Source organism: Galeopterus variegatus, unplaced genomic scaffold (genome assembly GCF_000696425.1).
Source record: "Galeopterus variegatus unplaced genomic scaffold, G_variegatus-3.0.2 Scaffold4528, whole genome shotgun sequence".
Classification (NCBI taxonomy): domain Eukaryota; kingdom Metazoa; phylum Chordata; class Mammalia; order Dermoptera; family Cynocephalidae; genus Galeopterus; species Galeopterus variegatus.
In genome coordinates this window covers 143,527-166,186 of record NW_007730639.1, presented here as the reverse complement: position 1 = coordinate 166,186, position 22,660 = coordinate 143,527, and the positions used below count along the sequence as shown (strand labels likewise).

Here is a 22,660-nt window from a genome sequence, read left to right as displayed (position 1 = left end):
CCATGTACCCTACCCCCAGTACACTCTCTATCCCCACCTTCTTTATTTTCCTTCATACCAACTAACTCTGCCTGGAATTATGTTGCTTATTTACTCCTTTATGCCCACTGTCCCCTCTAGAAAGTGGCCTCCTGGAGGGCAGGGCATGTCTTGCTCCCTACTCACTCAGTGCCTTGTATGATGCCTGACACATAACTAGTGCTCTATAAAGTTCTTGCAGCAGCGAACAAGTCCATAATGAAATGCATTCATTTACCAAACCCGCGTTCAGAGGCTATCCAGTGTCAGGTGCTATACAAGGCACTGAGGACGAGGACATGCCCTGCCCTCAAGAAGTTTGATCACTGTCCTGGGGAGCAGCAGCGTGAAGTGAGCGGCATGTCCGGGCTGAATCTTAGCCCTGTCCGAGAGGATGGGGCGAGGGTGAAAGATTCATGGGTCCTCGCAGCAAGGAGTTGGATTTCAGGGGCCATCAATGTTCCTTTTCTGAGGAGGTAGGGGCTCCCAGTCTCTCTCTGGTCCCTCAGCCCAGTAGGTCATAACAGGGGCCGATGAAGGCTCTTGGGGCCCCGGTCCCCACTAGAGGTTGTGCTTACAGACTGGGTGAGATCCAGTTCCTGCTGGTACCGGAATCAGGAAGAAGACTGGTGTGACTCCACTCAGAGGAAACCAAGCTGTGGGTACCTTGGCACTCCTCAGGCCACCCCCTGGAGAGGACTCCAATCTCCCCACTTCTCCTTGAGCCTCCCAGCCTCACAAGGCAGGCGCCCACAGCTCCACACCCCCTGCAGCCCAAGCCGGTGTCCCAGTCTCCTCCTTCTGTGCAGATGCTGTGACTGAAGCCGATGGGCAGATGCAGGAGCCCTTGAAGGCAAACCTGCTTCCTCCAGGAGCCTCTCTGCTTTCTCACTGGGAGTGCTTCCTCCTTTCCCTTACCCCTTAGCACATACCCTCCTCTTAGTTTATTTATGCATCCATGTGTCCATTCATTCTTTCATGTATCCAGCCATTCATGTATCCATTCATTCATTCATGTACGCATCTCTCCATCCAACAAACATGCATTGNTAGTTTATTTATGCATCCATGTGTCCATTCATTCTTTCATGTATCCAGCCATTCATGTATCCATTCATTCATTCATGTACGCATCTCTCCATCCAACAAACATGCATTGAGCACCTACTATGCTCCCAGCAATTACTCACAGTAGTGAACAAGGACATGGTCCCTGCTCTCCAGATCTTACAGTCTAATAAGGGAAAGAGTCATTATTCAGCTGTTCTGAGATGGGAATTTGGATTACACATGTGATAAGTGCTATGAAAGAGAAATACCTGAACCCATGGGGAGGGGGTGTCACATCAGGGTAGGGAAGAATTTGCTGAGGAAGAAACATGTTACTCAAGACCATGGTGTGCAATATGGTAGCCATTAGCCACATGTAGCTATTGAGCACTTCAAATGTGGCTGGTGCCACTGAGCAACTGAATTTTTAATTTAATTTAATTGAAATTAACATTTAAAAACTAAAGCACTGTAAAATTTTTGTTTGCTAAACACAACTTTATTGTTTTGGTAGGACTACATTTTACTTCATAGAAAACTCAAAGGCTAAAGATGAAAGAATATAAAATATCACAATACTTTCATATTTGCATATTGAAATAATACAAATTTAGATATTGATTTAATTATGTTAGTTAAAATTCATTTCACCTGCTTCTTCTTATTTTTTTCTTTTCTTTTTATCCTTTTTACTTTTTTTAAAAAATGTGGATATAAGAAAATCTAAAATTCTATGTGTGGAGAGCATGCCCAGGGTCCTTAGGCAGGAGCCAGGGCAGCATCCCCCGCGGGGAAGCAGGCGAGGAGCATGGCGAAAACACCACTTCCTTGTGGGTGGCCCACCACAGCCACCGCCACGGCTGTGGCTGCTGCAAAAGTGGCCCAACACCACAGCAATGGCCACAGCTACCATGCAGGCAGCCTGCCAGATGCCCGACTGCAGTGACACAAGGAGAGTCACTGGAAGAAGAGGACGTCTGTCTCCTCAAAGCCCACTCCTGTGTAATAGAAGCAGCAGCTGCTCTACCATGCCCCTGATGTATTTTTGATTTTAGTAATTTCTGTCTTCTTTCTTTTTTCTTGGTCAGTCTAGATAAGAGTTTGCAAATTTTGTCGAACTTTTTAAAGAATCAAAAAAAAAAAAAGACTATTAAGCAGTTTATAAAGCATCATTGATATAAATATTTAATCAAACATTACTTTACCTAATTTTAGGGTGTAATAATCTTTATATATTGTATAACTTGTTAAATACGTAACTATCATTCATTTCCTTTGACAGACTTTGTTACAGGAGATTGAAATCAAGCTCAAAACTCATTTTGAAAAAAATAAATAAAAATGAAAATTGTGGTGAAAAAAATTCTGTATGTAGCTCACACTATATTTCTATGGACAGAGCTGAGCTAACAGCAGAAGGGCACATAGAAGGAGTTAACCAGGTGGAGGAGGTGTGAATGATAGAAACTCACATTTATTAAGCTGCTATTTTATGTTTAGAACCTCAGACTTTATATGCATTAAGTCTCAAGCAGTCACTAGGTAGCCATCGCTAGTCTCTTTCAGATAAAGAAAATGAGTCTTGGGGATGTTGACTAGCTGGACCAAGGTCCGATGGCTGGAGCAATCACTTCTTTGGACCTTTGATCTTTGCAGGGGTGACAACCAGAACTGGTTTTATTTATCTCTGAGCTTGGCTAGCAACTCGGCTCTGTCAAATTTCTTCTTCCTGCCTCTCTCTGATCTCTTAAGCAGAGCCCACTGTTTCTGGACACTTGCAGTAATGTGCTCTATAATTGCTGAATGAATGGATGATGATGGATGAATAATTTTATCAAACTTTATGAAATAGCTATTCTGTGTCAGACCTTGTTTAAGGCCCAGTCCAAACTAATCGGGTTGAAAATGCCAACGTTAGGTCCAGATTAGCACCTACCTCCTCTTGTCACCCCAGCCCAGCACTGCCCCCAAGTCCCTGCTGGACTTGGGGATCTGGAAGGCATGGAGTGAAGCTCTTTTGTTCTTCCTTTCTTCCTAGCATCAGGCCCCTCTATCCTCCTGTGTGTTGGGGTCTGGGAGGGAAGAGAAAAAATGAATCCGTTTTACCCAGCAGTGCTCTGTTCACTATGGCTGGAATCTAGAAGCCGCAGCCTCCCGTGGCACAGGTGTGGATCCTTAGGTGGGCCCTGCATGCATGCATGCTGGGGGGGTGCCCACTGCACAGTCTCTCCCACACAGGAATCTAGAAGCCGCAGCCTCCCGTGGCACAGGTGTGGATCCTTAGGTGGGCCCTGCATGCGTGCATGCTGGGGGGTGCCCACTGCACAGTCTCTCCCACACGTGATCTTGTTCAGGCCTGCGACTCCTGCCCTGGAATCCATGCTGCAGTCTTTTGCTCTGGGCCCTTTTGAGTGGGCTGCAGACAGGGTGCTCTAAGCGTGGCCACCCTCCACAGTGGGAGGCCTCCGAGATCTCACCCTCTTGCCACTCTGCGTGGAGGAAGTTCCGGCTGCTCCCTTGCCATCCTGTCTCTCTGCCCTGCTGTCTTTTTTCAGTTCCCTTTTCTCCTGCTCAGGGAGGCATAAAATTGGATCAGTGAGTCCACTGTTGCCTCAGGAGACACCTGGACAAAGAGGGGCCAGCCTCTCCTTCAGCAGCCACCCGACGTCTAGGAGTTATCTTCTCGGAGTGCTTTGCTTGGCTGGTGGAGGTGGGGATTGTGAGGGGAGGAAGATTTCATAACAGTTTTCCCCAGGCTGATGACTCTTCTCAGTCCTCTCCCCACACATTAGCTGAGTGCACAGTCCACGGCAGGTGGGATGATCGGGGGAAGAGTGGGGCTTGGCTGCTGTGTGATCAGTCCTGAGAATATACCTGGCCCCCGCACGGTGCTGGCTGCTGGTTACAGCAGAAACAAAAGGCAGCATCTTCATGGTGAATCGTTGTTCATGGGGGAAGTATACTGGTATATGTCATGGCTAAAAGTAGAGTAAGGGGATGGCAAGGGGAAAGAGGAGAGGCAGTTTTCATAGGGAGGTCAGGGAAACTGGCAGCTGTGTTTCAAATTCATTTTTCCCCAACTTGGAGCCCAGTAGACCATTCTGGGCGACAGGAAAAACCTGTCCAGCATTGTACGAACCTAGTCAAGGGGTGAGGCAGAGGTTGGTTTTCAGAGTCTACGCTCTTTCTTCATTGTTTTTGGTTGTATGTGTCTAGACTCATTTCACCAACCCTTCTGGGACCAAGTCAATCCATTCTGTTTTCCCAGAAGCCATCTCTGGCTTGGGGCGGGTCGGACTCTCAGTGATGTTTGTTCAACGTGGAGGAACCTCTAAGAGAGGGGACCCCGGGGCTCACCACTCCTGCCAGCTCTGAGGCTGAAAGCTTGAGGGGGAGCCCAGCCCCTTCCCAGACTGGCTCATGGGGCATCGAGATAGCGCCCAGCCAAAGGCATTGGTCACCTTCCCTGCAGGAGACCTCAGGCCTGAGGAGCTGACCACTTCTCTCACTGTGGCTCAAACCCCCTCCCAGGCCTGGCTGGGGGTGGGGCAGATGAACAGCTGGACCAGGCAATGGCTCCCGGGCTCATGCAGAGTCTCATCAAGGGGGTGTCACCCGACACGGACCAGGGATGCTGGGAGCCTCTCACCATGACTGTCACATCTGGGCAGGCCCTGGGCCCCCTCCTGTCCACCCTTCTGCTGGGACTCACAGGTGAGTCCTGAGTCCTGCCCATGGAAACCCTTGGAGCAGGCAGAGAGGCCCCCAGGGATAACCAAATCCAGCCACCTTGTGTTCCAGGCAGGAGGCCGAGGCTCAGGGGACCTGGCCGAACCATTTTCCTGCCTACCAGGTGCTGTTCTGTGTCTTTTCCTCAATGTGGACTTTGAGGAAAAGGGAGATGGTGGGAGCTTGGGGGTCAGAGGAGGAGAATGTAACACAAGGATGAGGGGCTGGGGAGAGGTCGGGGGTGACAAAGTAGCCCACCTTCCATACAGTTTCCCTGGTGTCAGCTCTGGTCTGAGCGGCTATCAGTTCTGGCTCAGGGAGGGTGTGAGGGTGAGAAAGATGGAGAGAGCAATCCCTCAGTGACAGAGCCTCTGACATTGAAGGATGAGCCCTGGACATGAAGTCAGACAGACCGGCTTGCTGTCCTCCCTCAGCAACTGACAGGCTGTGTGCCCTTGAGCAAGTTGCTAAACCTCTGAGTCTCTGTTTCCTCTTCTGGAAAGTGGGGACAATAACACCAGCCTCCCACAGTGGGGATGTGGAAGGACACGAGCATGCACTTCTGAAAGTGTTTTGTAAACCGCAGTGCTGCATGCGGTGAGTGATGCCAGGGCATGATGCAGAGGGCACCAGAGCTGTGCTCTCAGAGGACAAGCTCCCATAGCCTCCTGAGCTGCCCTCTGCCAGCTCTCACTCTGTGTGGTCACTGCTGGTTTATTTGCCCACCCCAAGACCCCACCCTGACCTGAACAGATGCTACTGGAGGGCAGGGGTCCTGTCTGACTCATCTCTGTGTCCCCAGCACCCAAATCCCTACCTGGCACAGAGCAAGGGCTCTGGAGCAGGACTTGAAGAGGTGTCTGCTCCAGAGCTCTGCAGGGCTGTCCCCAGGAGTGGTTTTCCTGGGATAACCCTAGGAGTCAGATCCCAGGTTAGAAGCAGGAAGTACCTGGTCATAGCTGCATGAAGATGAATGCAGCTGCCTTGGGTGGAGCGAGCTCCCCATCACTGGAGGTGAGCAAGAGGACAGACGCCCAGTGAGCTGCTAATGGGGGCCTGATTAGGAGGGCCAGCCACCCCTGCTGCGGCAATTCCTGACTTCACACTCAGGTCATCGTGCACTTACGTCCAAAAGGGAAATCTTGCCTCTTCACCATCCCTTCCCATCCCAACTCCTCCAGTTCTCCCATCTCTAAAAATAGAGCCACCATTCACCCAGATGTTCAAGAGAACAACCTGGGAGTCACTTATCCATAATTCATTCTGCCCTTCTCCCCCATCCCACCCATCACCAAGTCCCGTGGGCTGGATCTTCCAAATGTAGCTCCAGTCCCTCTGTCTCTCATCACCCTCGTCTGGGCCACTGTCACCTCGGCCTGGAGGCCTGAGGCAGTCTCCCTGCTGGTCTTCCTGCTCCCATTCCCACCACACAGCAGTCCCAGCTATCTCAAAAACTGTAAACGAGACCACCTTGCCCCTGTTTAAAGTCTCTTATGTCTTCCCGTCACACTCAGAATAGAATCCAGATTGCCGCCATGCCTCACAAGGCTCTTCTTGATCTGGACCTCTTTTCCCACAGTGCCGAAGAGATACAGACCTCTTGGTTTCTCAAGTCCACCAGCTCTACCTGCCGAGGTCCTTCTCACCTGTGGTTCTTGCCATCTGGAATGTCCTTCCTCTGTCCCTTCCCGTGGCTTGATCCTATTCATTCCTCAATTGCAGCTCAGAACATCACCTCCTCCAAGACTCCTCTCCTCCTAGCCTTCTGGAATAAGTCCTGGTGTTCTCTATCACTGTACTCTTTGGGTTTCCTTGAGGACACTGTGCTCCGGTCATAATCATATGTGCTTGTTTACTTGTTATCGTCTGTTGCTGGCACCAGACCCAGCACAGCGCAGACGCCTCTGGCAGACTGCTGGCATTGGGTGCCTCCCGCTCTCTGTGCAGTCACGATGGCTCTCCTTCACAGCTGGACCACCCTTCATCTCTCCGATGGGTCCATCTCAGAGGAAAACCCCAGGAAATTTGGTGTCTTTCAACTGCGCAGCTGGTCCCTTCAGCTCCCAGGACATCTATGTCACCTGGTTGAAGGACAGTGATGAACATCCAGCCTCAGCTCAGCGCCTGGTGACTGACGACAAAGGTAGTTACACCATCACCAGCAAGGCATGGCTGACACTGGATGGACAAGAGGTCTCATCTGAGATCACCTGTGAAGTCACCCACATGGCCCTGACAGAGCCCCTGCGAAAGACCATGAACCTCTCTCCAGTGCTGCAAGGTGGATGGGCAGGAGGACGGGGTGGGGGTATTCCCGGCAGCACCCACTTTCAGGGGTTCTGCCCACCTCACAAATGAGGAACTGAAACTCACTGCCTTCCCTGATCACACAGTGTAGAGACTGAAAATGCAGATTCCAAGAGGCCAATAGTCTGGGTTTTAATCCTAGCCCTGCCACTTTACAAGTGGCGTGATCTCGGGCAAGGTACTTAACTTTTCTGTGCCTCAGTTTCCTTGTAAAATGGGAATAAAATGTAGACCTACCTCATAGGTTTCCTGTGAAGATTATATGAGTTATTTCTTATAAAACATCTAAAACAGTGCCTGACACACAGGAAGTTGCTTATGAATGCTTGATCTTCTGTTATGATCTGCCCTGGCCTCCCTTTCCAAACAGATTTGTTCAATATTATTGTTATCGGTTTTTATTTTAAATCATTATTATTCAATCAATAAATAATGAATATCCTCTGTGACCCAGGCACTGTTCTAAGTACCAGGGATACAGCAATGGACAGAATAAAGTCCCTGTCCTCATGAGCATTGTATTTTAGTAATTCTTCAAATTATATTTCTTGATGTGAAATATTTCAAACACAGAATATACCAGACACCCTGTACCCCCACCTATATTTAATGAAAATTAACATTCAGCCCTATTGGCCTTCCATTGAGCATACGAGAAAAAATAGTTTCTTTAAAAAGAGTGAGAGATCTTGAGGCCGGTCCCTGGGAGGAGGAAACACGGGGCGGGGAGGAGGAAGGGGTGGTGCAGGGAGGGGCTCATTTCACCTGAGTTTACTTTCTGTTCCTCTGTCTAGTTATCCCCACCCTGCAGATCACCACCGAGCCCTCTGGGGCCCAGGTCCACATGCACCACACAGTGAATCTCACGTGCCACGCCAGCCACTTCTCTCCCTCCCACCTGCATCTCACGTGGACGGAGAATACATGCACGATCCAGACCGTGGATACTCAGAATAGAATCCAGATTGCCGCCATGCCTCACAAGGCTCTTCTTGATCTGGACCTCTTTGCCCACAGTGCCGAAGAGATACAGACCTCTTGGTTTCTCAAGTCCACCAGCTCTTCCTGCCGAGGTCCTTCTCACTTGTGGTTCTTGCCATCTGGAATGTCCTTCCTCTGTCCCTTCCCGTGGCTGGCTCCTATTCATTCCTCAATTGCAGCTCAGAACATCACCTCCTCCAAGACTCCTCTCCTCCTAGCCTTCTGGAATAAGTCCTGGTGTTCTCTATCACTGCACTCTTTGGGTTTCCTTGAGGACACTGCGCTCCGGTCATAATCATATGTGCTTGTTTACTTGTTATCATCTGTTGCTGGCACCAGACACAGCACAGCGCGGGCGCCTCTGGCAGACTGCTGGCATTGGGTGCCTCCCGCTCTCTGTGCAGTCACGATGGCTCTCCTTCACAGCTGGACAACCCTTCATTTCTCCGATGGGTCCATCTCAGAGGAAAACCCAGGAAATTCGGTGTATTTCAACTGCACAGCTGGCCCCTTCAACTCCCAGGACATCTATGTCACCTGGTTGAAGGACAGTGATGAACATCCAGCCTCAGCTCAGCGCCTGGTGACTGACGACAAAGGTAGTTACTCTGTCACCAGCCAGGCATGGCTGACACTGGATGGACAAGAGGTCTCATCTGAGATCACCTGTGAAGTCACCCACATGGCCCTGACAGAGCCCCTGCGAAAGACCATGAACCTCTCTCCAGTGCTGCAAGGTGGATGGGCAGGAGGACGGGGTGGGGGTATTCCCGGCAGCACCCACTTTCAGGGGTTCTGCCCACCTCACAAATGAGGAACTGAAACTCACTGCCTTCCCTGATCACACAGTGTAGAGACTGAAAATGCAGATTCCAAGAGGCCAATAGTCTGGGTTTTAATCCTAGCCCTGCCACTTTACAAGTGGCGTGATCTCGGGCAAGGTACTTAACTTTTCTGTGCCTCAGTTTCCTTGTAAAATGGGAATAAAATGTAGACCTACCTCATAGGTTTCCTGTGAAGATTATATGAGTTATTTCTTATAAAACATCTAAAACAGTGCCTGACACACAGGAAGTTGCTTATGAATGCTTGATCTTCTGTTATGATCTGCCCTGGCCTCCCTTTCCAAACAGATTTGTTCAATATTATTGTTATCGGTTTTTATTTTAAATCATTATTATTCAATCAATAAATAATGAATATCCTCTGTGACCCAGGCACTGTTCTAAGTACCAGGGATACAGCAATGGACAGAATAAAGTCCCTGTCCTCATGAGCATTGTATTTTAGTAATTCTTCAAATTATATTTCTTGATGTGAAATATTTCAAACACAGAATATACCAGACACCCTGTACCCCCACCTATATTTAGTGAAAATTAACATTCAGCCCTATTGGCCTTCCATTGAGCATACGAGAAAAAATAGTTTCTTTAAAAAGAGTGAGAGATCTTGAGGCCGGTCCCTGGGAGGAGGAAACACGGGGCGGGGAGGAGGAAGGGGTGGTGCAGGGAGGGGCTCATTTCACCTGAGTTTACTTTCTGTTCCTCTGTCTAGTTATCCCCACCCTGCAGATCACCACCGAGCCCTCTGGGGCCCAGGTCCACATGCACCACACAGTGAATCTCACGTGCCACGCCAGCCACTTCTTTCCCTCCCACCTACATCTCACGTGGATGGAGAATAAACGCACGATCCAGACCGTGGATGTTCCCCAGGTCACCAGAAACCCAGATGGGACATTCTCTCTGCGGCACACATGGCAGGCAGAAGCCACGCTGGATGGGAACGAGTTTGCCTGCTGGGCGGTGAGGATGAGCAGCCCCCAGCCCAGGCCGACATCACCCTGAGGGGCTCAGACGCCCCGACGGGAGAAAGGTGGGTGCAGCCTCTGGCCCCAGCCTCTCTGGGCAGCAGGCCAGGGAGGGTCAGAGACTCAGGGCAGCAGCCTCTGAAGGTGAAGGAAGAGAGGACGCTCGAGGCTCGTGAGGAAACTCTCACACAGTCTCCCCCAAACTCCACTCCTCCATGCCCCACCCTCGCCGAGGACGTGGACTCCCCTTTTCCAATTCCACGCACCCTTCATGTTGAAATTCTCCCTCTTAACACTTAACCACAAGAAATGGTAGAGATTAAGGACCGCTGGGCGCCAAAATCCCTTCCAGAATGGCTATTAATGAAGACTGGTTCAGTTGGAAGTTTCTGGAAGTTAACTTTAAAGAGAGGCCAGCATTCCTACCTAGGCTGGGAGAGAGCGTGTGCGCAGGTGCTCACCCAGGGTCGGTGCAGGTGGTCGTAGCTGTCCTCCTCCCTCCTCCTCATCTCGCTCTTTGTGTCCTCAGATGATTTTCTCCTCCAGCGAGAGCTGCTCGCCAGCGGTTCCGACCCAGAGGGGGTGAGCTGCTTTCCCTTGGACCAGCTTGGATCAGCTTGGGAGGAAAAGTCACTGGCTCGGAGGGGGATGGGGTGTTGGGGGTGGACTCTGGGGTGGGGGTGGTGTTACGATCAGCCAGGCCTGCTGAGCCCAGGGTAAGCCAGCGCATAGACTGCCGGCTCTCCAGAGCCACCTGAAGTGGGGAAGGCGGTTCCATGAGAGAAGCAGGGGCACATGTGTCCGTGTCCCTGTGTTATAGCTCAGGCCACGGCCTGAGGAAACGTGCATGGGACAACAGCTGGCAAAAACAGCTCATCTTCACAGGCTTTGACCTCTCCCTGACACAACTGGCTTTTATCTGGCTGCTGAAAGAATTCTCAGGGGGAATGATTCCACTCATCTTTAAATTTCTCTGGGCCCTTTTTTCGTTGTCCAGGAGAGATAAGAAAAACGTTCATCCAGCAGGATATACAGGACTGAGTGAAAACTCAGAAGTGGTCCTTTCTGATCAGGAGCAAGTCGTATTATTTCTTCATTGACTTATGCTGAGTTTTTTCCTCTCTGTCTTACTTTCCTCCTTCACTTGCATGCAGTATATTTGGCCCATTGCTGCAAAAGTCACCCCTGAGAGCATCACTGATTATACCTGTCGCCAGTGCAGTTTTGTGGGTGGCGCCCCATGGTCTGCAGGGGAGAGGGCAGCCCCTTCCTGTTCTGGAATGCAGGCCCTTTCCTATTTGGTGTTAACATACCTTTGCAGCTGTCCCTCCCCAATCTAGTCCATAAACCCTTCATCAGCACCCCACCTCTCATACACTGCCACTTCTGTGCCTGTGTTCCTCCCAGGCTAACACCAATAGACCATGTACCGGGTGTCCTCACGTGCTGATCCTGCAACAGCTGGAAAAAATAGCAGAGGGACCAAGGTCTTAGGTCTCAATTGCAGAGCTGGGATTAGAATGCAGGGCTCTGTTCTCAAATTCAATGTGTTTTTCTGTATTTTTCTCTTCTATCCTGCCCGAGAATACAAACCTTAATGTTATCTCAAATTTCTTCCCAAATCTCAATCTTAATTACAAAGTAATTACTTGATGACTTAATTTTTGATATTGATTTATTTCTTCCTGAACTGTCATGCCTGTCCGCACCATTCAGTTCTCTAGGCCAGTACTTAAATGTTTTATCCCTTCTACGCCTCTCTTCCACGACTAGGCCTGCACACCCTTGAAGCAGGGACTGGCTCTTATGTTTAGAGGTGGCCGAGCTTTGGAGCCAAATGTCTCAGTGTCACATCACACATCTGTGAGATCTCAGGCACAGCAATTCCCTTTCCGAGTCTGTGCAATGGCAATTGTTATACCCACCTCACGGGGACCTGCTGAGGATTTCTTCCCTGACTCCTGGCATGTGGACAAGGAGCCACACAGTAGGTGCTCTGCAGTGATGGCTGCAGTCTCTATGGTGCCTAGTCCAGAGCTGTGCTGAAGGTAGGATGATATTAAATACCATTGATGAACTAAGGGCCACCCATGGAGAAGTAGAAGCAGCTATGACGTAACAGAAAATGCCCTTGACTTGGAGCTAGAACTCCCAGATGATATTAAATACCATTGATGAACTAAGGGCCACCCATGGAGAAGTAGAAGCAGCTATGATGTAACAGAAAATGCCCTTGACTTGGAGCCAGAACTCCCGGGTTGCAGTGTTGGTTCTGTTAGCTGTGAGGCCCTTGGGAGAGTCACTAACCCTCTCTGAGCCTTTTCTTTCTCTGTTAACATTAAAAATATGATGAATAACAATTCCTCAGATGTTAATTGTGAGTATATGATGCTGATAGTTACCGTTTACAGAGAGATTACTATGTGCCACGTAGCCTACCCTAGGTACTCAATTTATTAACTAACTGAGAATTTAGAATCATCCCCCTTTTACAGAAGAGGAAACTGAGGCTTAGAGAGTTAAGTTGCTCAGGCTCACTCAGTGGAGGGGTTGGGAATGTAAAGTTGGGCTGAGTGGGACCCCAAAACCTGTGCTCCCAACCTCCTCCCTGTCGTTCTAACCTCCTCCCTATGCCCTGGCCTGTGAACAGCGAGGTGCTCCTCCTCCAGGGACTGAGGGCAGGACTGAGTGGTAGTCAGGGGCACAGACTCTGGGGCCAGACTGCCTGGCTGAGAACCCCAGCCCTGCCACTGACTAGCTGCGGACCTTGGACAAGTTACCTAGCCTGTGTGGGCCTCAGTTTCCTCCATCTGTGAAATGGGGGTAGTAACCGCTCCTGCCTCCTAGGGTTGCTGTGAGACTCGATGAGTTAGGGAAGAGCCTGTAAGTGGGTATCTGCTATATGGGTGTTTGCAGTGCCCGTAGAAGGTGGCTCCTTACATACTGCTATGGTCCCCTGTGGTTTCATTATTTGGCCTCTGATACCAGCTTCAGAATCTAGCTCCCATCGGAAACATAAACTTTAGACCCTGTGGAAGAGGAAGCGATGGGGCTTCTCCACAGAGACTCCAGGGTTTGTGCACACTGCAATTTGGACACCTCATGCCCTCTCACAGGAGGGATCTCTCCTTGCAGGCAGGAGCGCCCACTCATACCACTTTCAAGGCCCCCTTCAGTGCTCTGAGCCTGGCACAAATGTTTGATCCAACTGACGTATACATCCTCTGGATTCTCCACACCCCACGTTACTGTGGCCTGCCTTAGAAACCACCACGAGCTCCTCAAGCCCCAGACCAGAGTCCACCCTCCTGGACACACCTACAATGTGACCAGCAGTGTGCTCATCCCCCTGAAGGGTGACGATGTGCTCTCCCTTGTCCTCTGCCAAGTCAAGCACAGGTCAACACTGGTCTTCTAGAAAACTGTCGGCCTGGGCCGGCCCGGTGGCACACTCCCGCCGAGGGTTCGGATCCCATATAGAGACCGGTCTGCTCACTGGTTGAGCACGGTGCGGGCGCGACACCGAGGGTTGCGATGCTGTTGCCAGTCACGAAAAGAAGACAAAAAGGAAAAAAAAAAAGAAAAAGAAAACTGTCAGCCTGGACCTGTACCTCTGGGGTAAGATCTTTCTCTTTGCTCAGCTGAGGTAGTGCAGAGATGGGCCATGGACTTCTCTGAGCCTCAGTTTTCTCATTAAAAAATGGCACATCCTTCACTTGGTTGCGCACTTAACACAGTGCCTTGCTCATACCAACCACTTGGAAGAAGCCATTGGTGTTAATTATTATTATTATTCATATTACCTCTCAGAACTCACTTCCCTCTGCTGTAAAACAGAGACAGAATATCCACTGGAAATTTAATTTTATTACTATTATTTTATGTGAAGAAGATTTGAAGGGCTTTGTGAATTTCTCAGTTTTAGGGACTACAATGTCTTTAGATAGTTACTCATACTTGGATATAGGCCTAATTTTTCTGTTGAGTTTTGTGAGCTGGACCAGTGCTCGGTGGATCTGTGAATTCAGTGAGGACACACGGTGTCATGCCCAGGAGGAATCTTTATGATCATCCCACCGTTTGTGACAACTCGAAAGCCCAGCTTAGGCAAGCGTGTGGTTCAGGGTGGCACAGAAGTAAAATTAATTCCTTAAATATATATTGGATTCTAAAATTTCCAAAATATTTTTCTCCTTCTTTTCTCATTCACAAAACAGGGGAAGAGTGTGCTATTATGGAAGTAAACACATCATTTTACATGGAGGAAAATATTGATATTAATGTCTGGAACGAACACAGCACACAGTCAGTAAAATATATTCACGTGGGCCAGGTGACATTTCATGTGTATGACTACCCTATTCCTCTTGTCCCTTTCGCACTTTACTCAAGGATACAGATGGAAAGAGGTGGAGGCGGCCTAAGGTTGTGCAGCTGGTGAGGGACAGAGCTTTGATGTGAATTTGGGCTCCGAGCTCTGCTCTGTTTGCCAGCTGTGGGTCTCCTGCAAGTGGCTTTTCTTCTCCCAGCCTTGGTATCTCTGGCCGTAAGATAGAAAAATGGTGGTTCAGGGGTCCTCTTTATCTGAGATTATTATGTAATTCTCTGGACAGCTGCATAGAGAAGCAAAAGTCATAGCAAATACAAATATTGACAGATGAATTGATTACTTCTAAAATTTTCCCCCACTCAAAATGTCTCCTTTCTCAACACTGCATGCAGCTCGGTTGTGTCTCCTGTCACAGAAATGTCTTTGCGGAGTGTCTTTATTTGGATTCCCCTGACAGTAGAGCCTGAAACAAGGTCTTGGGGGCAGGTGGTTTTGAGGCGACCCTGAAAAGGTGGGATGGGAGAGTGGGGGGAGAGACGAGTTAGGAGGACAGCCAAAAAAAGAGAGTCATTGAGCTGGTGCCCCTGTGCACAGCCGGGACTCAACGCCACTGGGGACCTTCTGAGGAACTGTGTAGACTCTGCCTCAGAATTGTCCCATGAAGGAGGGGAGGCTGAGATGTGCCTGCCTAGGTTAGGTGGCACTTCCTGCCTATAGAGAAATCCGAGGCAGGAAGGTGGAAGGTGCTGTGGGAGCAGCTGGGGAGTGGTGTGGGGGCCAGAAACCTTCTGCTCTGGAGGCCTGTTGTGCCTTGACTGCGGTGTGACAGACTTCAGACTGTACTGTGCAGGTAGGATCCACGTCCATTACCAAGTGACATCAGAGATCCTGCAAAAGTTGTATTTCAAGAAGTTGATGCAAATGATATTGGGGAACTGCTGGGATCACAGGCAAAGCCTTTGAGCAGTGAAAAATGGAAGAAGAAAGAGATCTGTGATGTTAATGATACTGTGGGCACGTCAGAAGAGAACACTTTGATTAAAAGCAGCCCCTGTGAAAATTGATAGAACACTCAAGTAATTGCAAATACATTTTCAAATTCATTTGAAATTACCTTTTAACAATTGTGCTGTGAATGTGAAATTTGAAATGAAGGATTTGTTGGTACTATAATACAAGTTTTGGGGAAAAATTTATGCCAGCTTATTTATACTCCCAACACTTGTTCCTTCCAAAAGTTGGTGCTTAGTTACGATTCCATTCCATATTTAAAGTACAAATTAAATAATTTTATATTTATAATTTGAATGCTTTTCAAGATGAAGTTTCAACCAATTCCTTTTTGACAATTTTGATGGAATCTGATTGTGTATTCCTATACACAATCAGATTCCATCAAACACTTCCATCCTTTTAAGTGTTTCTCTCTCTCTCTCTCTCTCTTTTTAATTGATACCAAGTAGCTTTTTGTGTTTATCTCATTTGGTTTTGTGAGAATTAAATAAGAAAACACATGCACCCTGCCTTAAACACTGCCATTCAGTGCATGGAAGCAGTTGTCATCAGCTGTGCCCAGATCTCTGTCCTCCATACACTGCCCCAGACATCGTACAACCAGGAGAGCTCACTGGTGGCTGGAACAGGCCATCTGAGCCACCCTCTAGAGCCCATGACACTCTCTTGGTGGCACCTACCTTGACCTGTTCTCCATGGGCACCACCCTAGTCACCATGCTTTAACCATCCTGGGCCCTCCCTTCTCAGTCTTGCTCCTTGCTTAGGGAGAATCCCTGTGCTGTGCCTGTGTACTGGAGGGGGAAGACTGAACAGTGCAAATTGCTGGGGACAGCGTCTTGCCTTGGCTGTCCAACCCATTAGCAGGATCATTGATAGAATTTCACAGGTCTAGATAGCTGAGGATGAGGAAAGGATATTTTAGTGTCAGATGCCCTTAGCCCCTTCAGATTGCACTGTATTAGGAGTTACTCTTTCTACCCTAGACCAAGAGCTAAAATCTGTCTTCACTAGACCCATGAAAGCTGATCTGCCCTGAGAGAATTTTATAATTTTAAAGTCTTGGAAACAGAGGGAAAATGACTTGCACAGGGTCTTGCAGTTGGCTATGGTGTCAGTGCAGGGACCAGACTCCAGATCTCCCAGCCTTTAGTTTAGGGTTAGAGCTACATCATGCTGTGTGTTCATATGAAGTCTACTAGGATTTAAGATTTCCTCGGTTTTCCTCATTGTGAATAATCCTATTTCATAGCTGAAAATCTGGTTGAAAAAATTTTAGAAGTCATTAGATCACAATTTCAGCAGCCTAGAACCAAAAATGCTTATAGCCTTATAGTTTGGGTGTCAGGATAGCATCATGACAAAACATATTGTCTCTGGTATAATCCCAGCTTTACCACTTGTGACCTTGGACAAGTTACTTAATCTCTCAATTCTGAAGTTCCTTCCTAGGTAAAATCTTAGTATCTTGAAGTATCTTGGACTCCAAGAGTCTACAAAGGATCTACGAAATCTTCAAATCTCAGAATTATGTAGTCATAGAGTGAATCAACTTTGTAGCTTCTTAAATGGAATTTATACCCCATCTCTACATCTTTAATGGCCAAAGTGGAAAAGAAAACAAAATTACGATGGCATTCATCAATCCCATCCATCCATCCATCAGTCCATCCATCTATCCATCTGTCTATCCAAACACGCACTCATTTATGCGTTAACATTCTCATTCACACATGAAATTCCTTATGCATGTGTCTGTTAGCCAATACCTAAATCCTCTTCTGTGGCAGGTCCTGGACTAGGCCCTGAGCAGACGAACCCATTCTCAAGGAGTTCCCAGGCTCCCACAGTGGACTTCCCACAGTAATGGCCTGCTTTCTCTGGACTTTGTCAGTTCCCCCTGTAGTGACAGTGTCCCAGTCTTCAATCTCCTCCGGCTTGGTGGGTGTTACCTGCCACGTGCGGAGATTCTATCCTCAGAATGTGTCTCTGACCTGGTTGGAGGACTGCCATAAGCTCAAGGGAATGGAGCAGCCCACATCCAAGCAGAATAATGATGGGACCTACACCCTGGAGGACTTGCTGTTGGTGAATGCGTCGGTGCAGGAGTCTGAGTGGGTGCTCACCTGTAAGGTACAGCATGAGGCACATTCTCACATCAAGGCCAACTTCATACTGTCTGCAGTAGCCCACATTGCATTCAAGCCCACAGGGAGCCCAGGTACATTCACCTTTTCTCTTGTGGACAGCTTGGGGTCATCTCTGCCTCCTGAGCAGATTCCAGAAGGCACTGGGATGAGGGGAAGCTTGGTCATCATTGAGGTCTTGTCCAACTTAATAGTCTGTGATTCCTTGAATAACCAGAATGGTTTCTGGCCATTGGCTTCGTTTGGATGTGGCCATCCTGAAAGGTTCTTCCGTATCTGCAGAAAGAGTAGTTTGCTGGCTCAATCTCCTTGAAATTTTCCAAAAAAGAGTTCAGCTTAGTGTACTCACTGATGATTCTGACCTGGTTGTTAGCATGGATGTCTTGTCTGAAACAGCCTGTTTGAGTTATATAAAGGTGATCTTGCCTATATATTGTTCTGTAAGACTTGCTTGAACAACCTTATCCTGAGGGCGGCATGGCATCTCCAATGACAGAACAAGCTTTTCCACTTAATTCTTGCACAGGTACATAAGCTCTCTGTGCTTCAATTTGCTCATCTGTAGATAGAGTCTAATAAAGTTTCCTAATTCATAGAGTCCTTATGAGAATTAAGTGAAATGATATATGTAAACTCTAAATGTTGCAGGTTGTAGAGTTTATCTACATGTAGTAGAGTTTGTCTGCATGTATGTCTACAGTAAATGTTAGCTACTGTTACTATTATTTGAAATCAGGTTAAATTATTTTTACATTTAGTTTCCAGTAATTATATCTGTGTAAACTTAGACAATTGAGTCAATTATCCTCTCAGAGCCTCAGTTTACTCAACTATAAAGTGGTGCTAATGATACCAAACTCCTAAGATTGTAGCAAAGGTTATATTAAATGACCACAAGTCCTTGGGGACAGAGTGGATTGTATTCAGGTTTGTATCTCTAAAGCCCTGGCATGTTGGCTGGTGTATATTGGGTATTCAAATCAGCATTTGTTGAGCCAAATTCAGAGTGAGGCTCACAGGTCAAGATCATCTCCTATTTCTTTTTTTTTTTTCGTTTTATTTTTTATTTTAACTTTTCAATATACATTGTAGTTGGTTTTCGTGTCCTTTTACCTATTCCTCTTTCAACCTCCCTCTCTCCCCTCCTCCCAACTACATCAGGTCTGTTCACTTGTCTTAACAAGTTCAAGGAATTGTTGTGATTGTTGCATCTCTTAATTTTAAGAGAGAGCTAAGTATAGAGAAAAGAGCATAAGCTTGGAATCAGATAGAATTGGTGCAACTTGCAGGCTGTGGAAGTTCCTGGCTATGTGACCTTAGAGAGGACATTTATACTCACAGAACCTCATTTGATGGCTCCTTCTGCCCTGTGGCATTTAGGTCCAGAGATGCCTGCCCTTATGATTGTGTCTTTCCTTCTGGGCCTCAAGGTGCTGCTGGTGATGTTTCATGGTCACCTATATCTACAGGTGGTGGAACCTGTGACAGGTGAGTTCAGGGTGGGCCTTAGTCCTTAGGGACGGAGGTCAGGGCCATGGTCATGGGCTGGCAAGAGGAGTCCAAGATTAGCCCACAGAGTGACATGGGGTGCCCACCAGGGTGCCCACAAGTGTGATCAAGCCTGAAAAGAATGTTGTGAGCACCCTTATTTTCTCTAAATGTCTTTTGGAATTCTCAGAGGCTTCCAACTCTTATGCATTATGTAGTGCCCTGGAGTTGGAAAGTTGAATTACATTCCTAGGGACCCTGGAGGTGGCTGTCCAAGGTGTGGAATGGTCAAGACCCAAACTTGAGTCCCCCTTGCATTGTTATATATTTCGTTTTTCATATGCTATATATTTGGCATGAATAATAAAGGTATTGCTAAAATCAACTAATAGAACCTATCCAAGGACTTGAAGTTTCTGACTAGTGGCAAAAACAAATTGGGTATGGGAAAGAGTTCAGAACCCAGAAAGAGGTGTAGGGATGTAGTGATAAGAGCTTCATTTCTGGTCTGCTCCATGAACCCAGACGAAGCAGAGTACCTGCCACATAGTAGATGCTTAGTAAATATTTGTGGGATTAATATATGAATGAACAAATGAATGAATAAATGATTTTCCCCTACAGCTCCTGCATGCCCTGTGATGCATTGCCTCCTGCCATCTCCAGGGGGCTCTAGTGGGGCGACAAGCCATGGGGACCTACAGGTCACCCAAGACTCCTGCCCTTCACTCTGCCACCCCCAGCACCAACATGCTCCCTTCACATACCTCCTCATGGTCCTTCCCTCAGAGCTTTGGAGCTGAGTCAGGGATGGACTTTGGTCATGGGGACTTGGGGTTGACTTGACCCTGATGTACGGAGCTTCAAATTGGCCCTGCCTCCACTCAAAATAGAATCCAACAGACCAAGAAAACAAGTTTTCATGCTGCCCATGATCATGAACAACCCTTTATTTTCAGAGCAATTTTTACTTTTATCCAGGGCTTTTTCAAGTATTATTTCATTTTAACACACATATATTTTGAAATTACTGGTAAGTTGAATAAACGTATTTCTATTCTCAAATGTGTAAAAAATAATATAAGAAATAGTCATGGAGCTACCATCCTATCTTTGTAAAATATTAACATTTTGCCATTATGTTCTTCAGTTTCTTTTTAAAAACATTGTCCTGAATTTGGTGTTTATCATTCTCAAGCATGATTTTATACTTTCACAACATATGTATAAATCCTTAAGCAATGTGAGGATATAGTATTACTTTGTAAGTTTTAAACTTTACATAAATGCTATTATGCTGCACATAGCATTTTGGAACTTTATTTTTTATGTTTAGCAGTTTGTGTGATTTTTTTCCTGTTGATCTATGTAGCTCCATTATATTAATTTTCCACTGCTCTGTGGTCTTCTACTGTAAGGATGTGCCATAATTTACCACTTCTCATGGTGGATATTAAAGTTTTATTCAATGCTTTGCTAGTACAATTTTGCAACAAACATTCTTCTATTTGTTTCCTTGGGCACATGTGGGAGGGTCCCTCTTTTTCATCTGGTGTGGCTTACAAAGCAGTAGAGTTGGTATTATTTGGAAACTGTAGTTATACAAAAAAATGTTTTCAATTTTTGCTTATTTCACGCTTTCCATTTAAGCCTTTAATCAAGCTATATTTTTCTGCTGTGTGTGTGTGTGTGTGTCTGTGTGTCTGTGTGTCTGCGTCTGTGTATTATAGAGGTAGGATCTCACATTTTTTTCCAGCAAGGATGATTTATCCAGCACTCACTGTATACATCGCCACCTTTGCTGTGTACAAAGTTTCTAGAAATCTGTAGTCTTTCTATGGGATCTTTGTTCTATTGATCTACTTGTCTATCTCTCTTTCAGTACTATACTGTCTTAATTAGTATAGCTTTTTTTTTTTTTTTCCTTTTTTGTCTTTTTTCGTGATGGGTAAAGGGATTGCAACCCTCGGTGTCGCACCCGTACCGCGACCGGCAATGGGATCGCAACCCTCAGTGTCGCACCCGCACCATGCTCAACCAGTGAGCAGACCGGTCTCTATATGGGATCCGAACCCTCGGCGTGAATGCCGCCGCACTCCCAAGTGCCGCACTCTACTGAGTGCACCACCGGGCCGGCCCAGTATAGCTTTATAATAAGTTTTAATACCTATTGTGGGCAAATCAAATCATCCCACCTTTTATTATTCAAAATTGTCTTGGCTATTCTTAGTCCAAAGGCATTTTAGAATCATGTTGTCATGTTTCATGAAAAGCCCTTTTAGAATTATTATTTGATTGCATTCAACTTATATTATTAATTTGGGCAAATTGATATTTTTCCAATAATGAGTCTTCCCATTCATGGACATAATATACCTCTATATATTTATGTTTACTTTTATGACTTTCAATTTACAATTTTTCCCCCCACAATGGTCTTATGCATCCTTAGTTAGAACTATTTTTAATACTTTCTAGTTTATGAAAGCTTTAAAAATTATTACTATGTCTTTTCGGTATTTTTTGACCACTGAATAGGATTGCATTTGAGTTTTGAACATCTGTCTTATATCCAGCAAGCTTATAAAACTCTCCTACTGGTGCTAATAACATGGATATTGTTCTTAAGTGTAACTCTTACAACATTAATGGAGTGATCTAAGATTATTTTTTACTTTTATGGAAGTTACATGTACACACAATTTAAGAATGAAATAGTTCTATAAGTTCTCCATATGAAAACTGGAATCTCCCTAACCTCTAACCACATTTCACCTTCCAGAAGCAACCATTTTCAACTTGTTTAACTGATTGTTTTAGATTCTATTGCTATATTTCATATAACATGTTTATTTTGCATTTCTTGATTTTGCATTCTTAAGTATTATTTATTGACTTCTCAAGATCAAAGGTGGGGATATAACGTTCTGTCTCATGCCACACCAAATACTTTCTATTCCCCATCACCCTAATATGATTATATTATAGTTTGGGATATCAGTGTCTGCAAATGTTATTCACAGCTGAGTCTTGTAACATTCCCAGCTTTTGTTTATGTTGAGCTTCTCATGTGTATGTTGGTGTAACCACCACCAAAATCAAGATACAGAATTATTCCATGACCATAAAAGTCTCCCCTGTGCTACCAAGTTATATCGACACCCACCTCCACCATACCAAATCTCTAGCAAACGCTAATCTCTTCTCTATAATTTTGACAACCTTGTATTAATGGAATTATATAGTATGTGACATTTTGGGTTTGACTTTCTTCACTGAACATAATGCCTTTGAGATCCTTACAAGTTGTTGCATATGTAAATATATTCCTTTTTATCACTGAGTAGTATTTTATTGTATGGAGGCACACGATATGTTTAACCATTCACTAGTGAGATATTTGGTTGTTTCCAGTGTTTTGCTATTATAAAGAAATCTGCTATAAACATTCATGCACAGGCTTTTTTGTGTTCATAAGTTTTCATTTTCCTGGGATAAATGCATGGTAGTGCAATTGCTGGACTGTATGGTGAGTGTATATTTTGTTCTTTTTAAGAAACTTTCAGACTTTTACAGAGTGCAGTGTATGAGAGATGCAGTTTCTCCACCTTTTAGCCAGCATTTGGTACTGTCACCATGTTTTGTTATAACTGTTATATTAAGTATGTAATAATATCTCATTGTGGTCTTAATTTGCCTTTCCTAGTGACTAGTGATGTCAAACATTTTTTTTTTTTTTTCCTTTTTGTCTTTTTTCGTGACCGGCAACGGATCGCAACCCTCA

General features: G+C 46.3%; 1 pseudogene; it reads left to right on the top strand.

Moving 5' to 3' along the window:
* Positions 1 to 8,494: 8,494 nt before the first annotated feature.
* LOC103603271 overlaps positions 8,495 to 22,660 on the top strand; it is a 22,020-nt pseudogene continuing 7,854 nt past the window's right edge.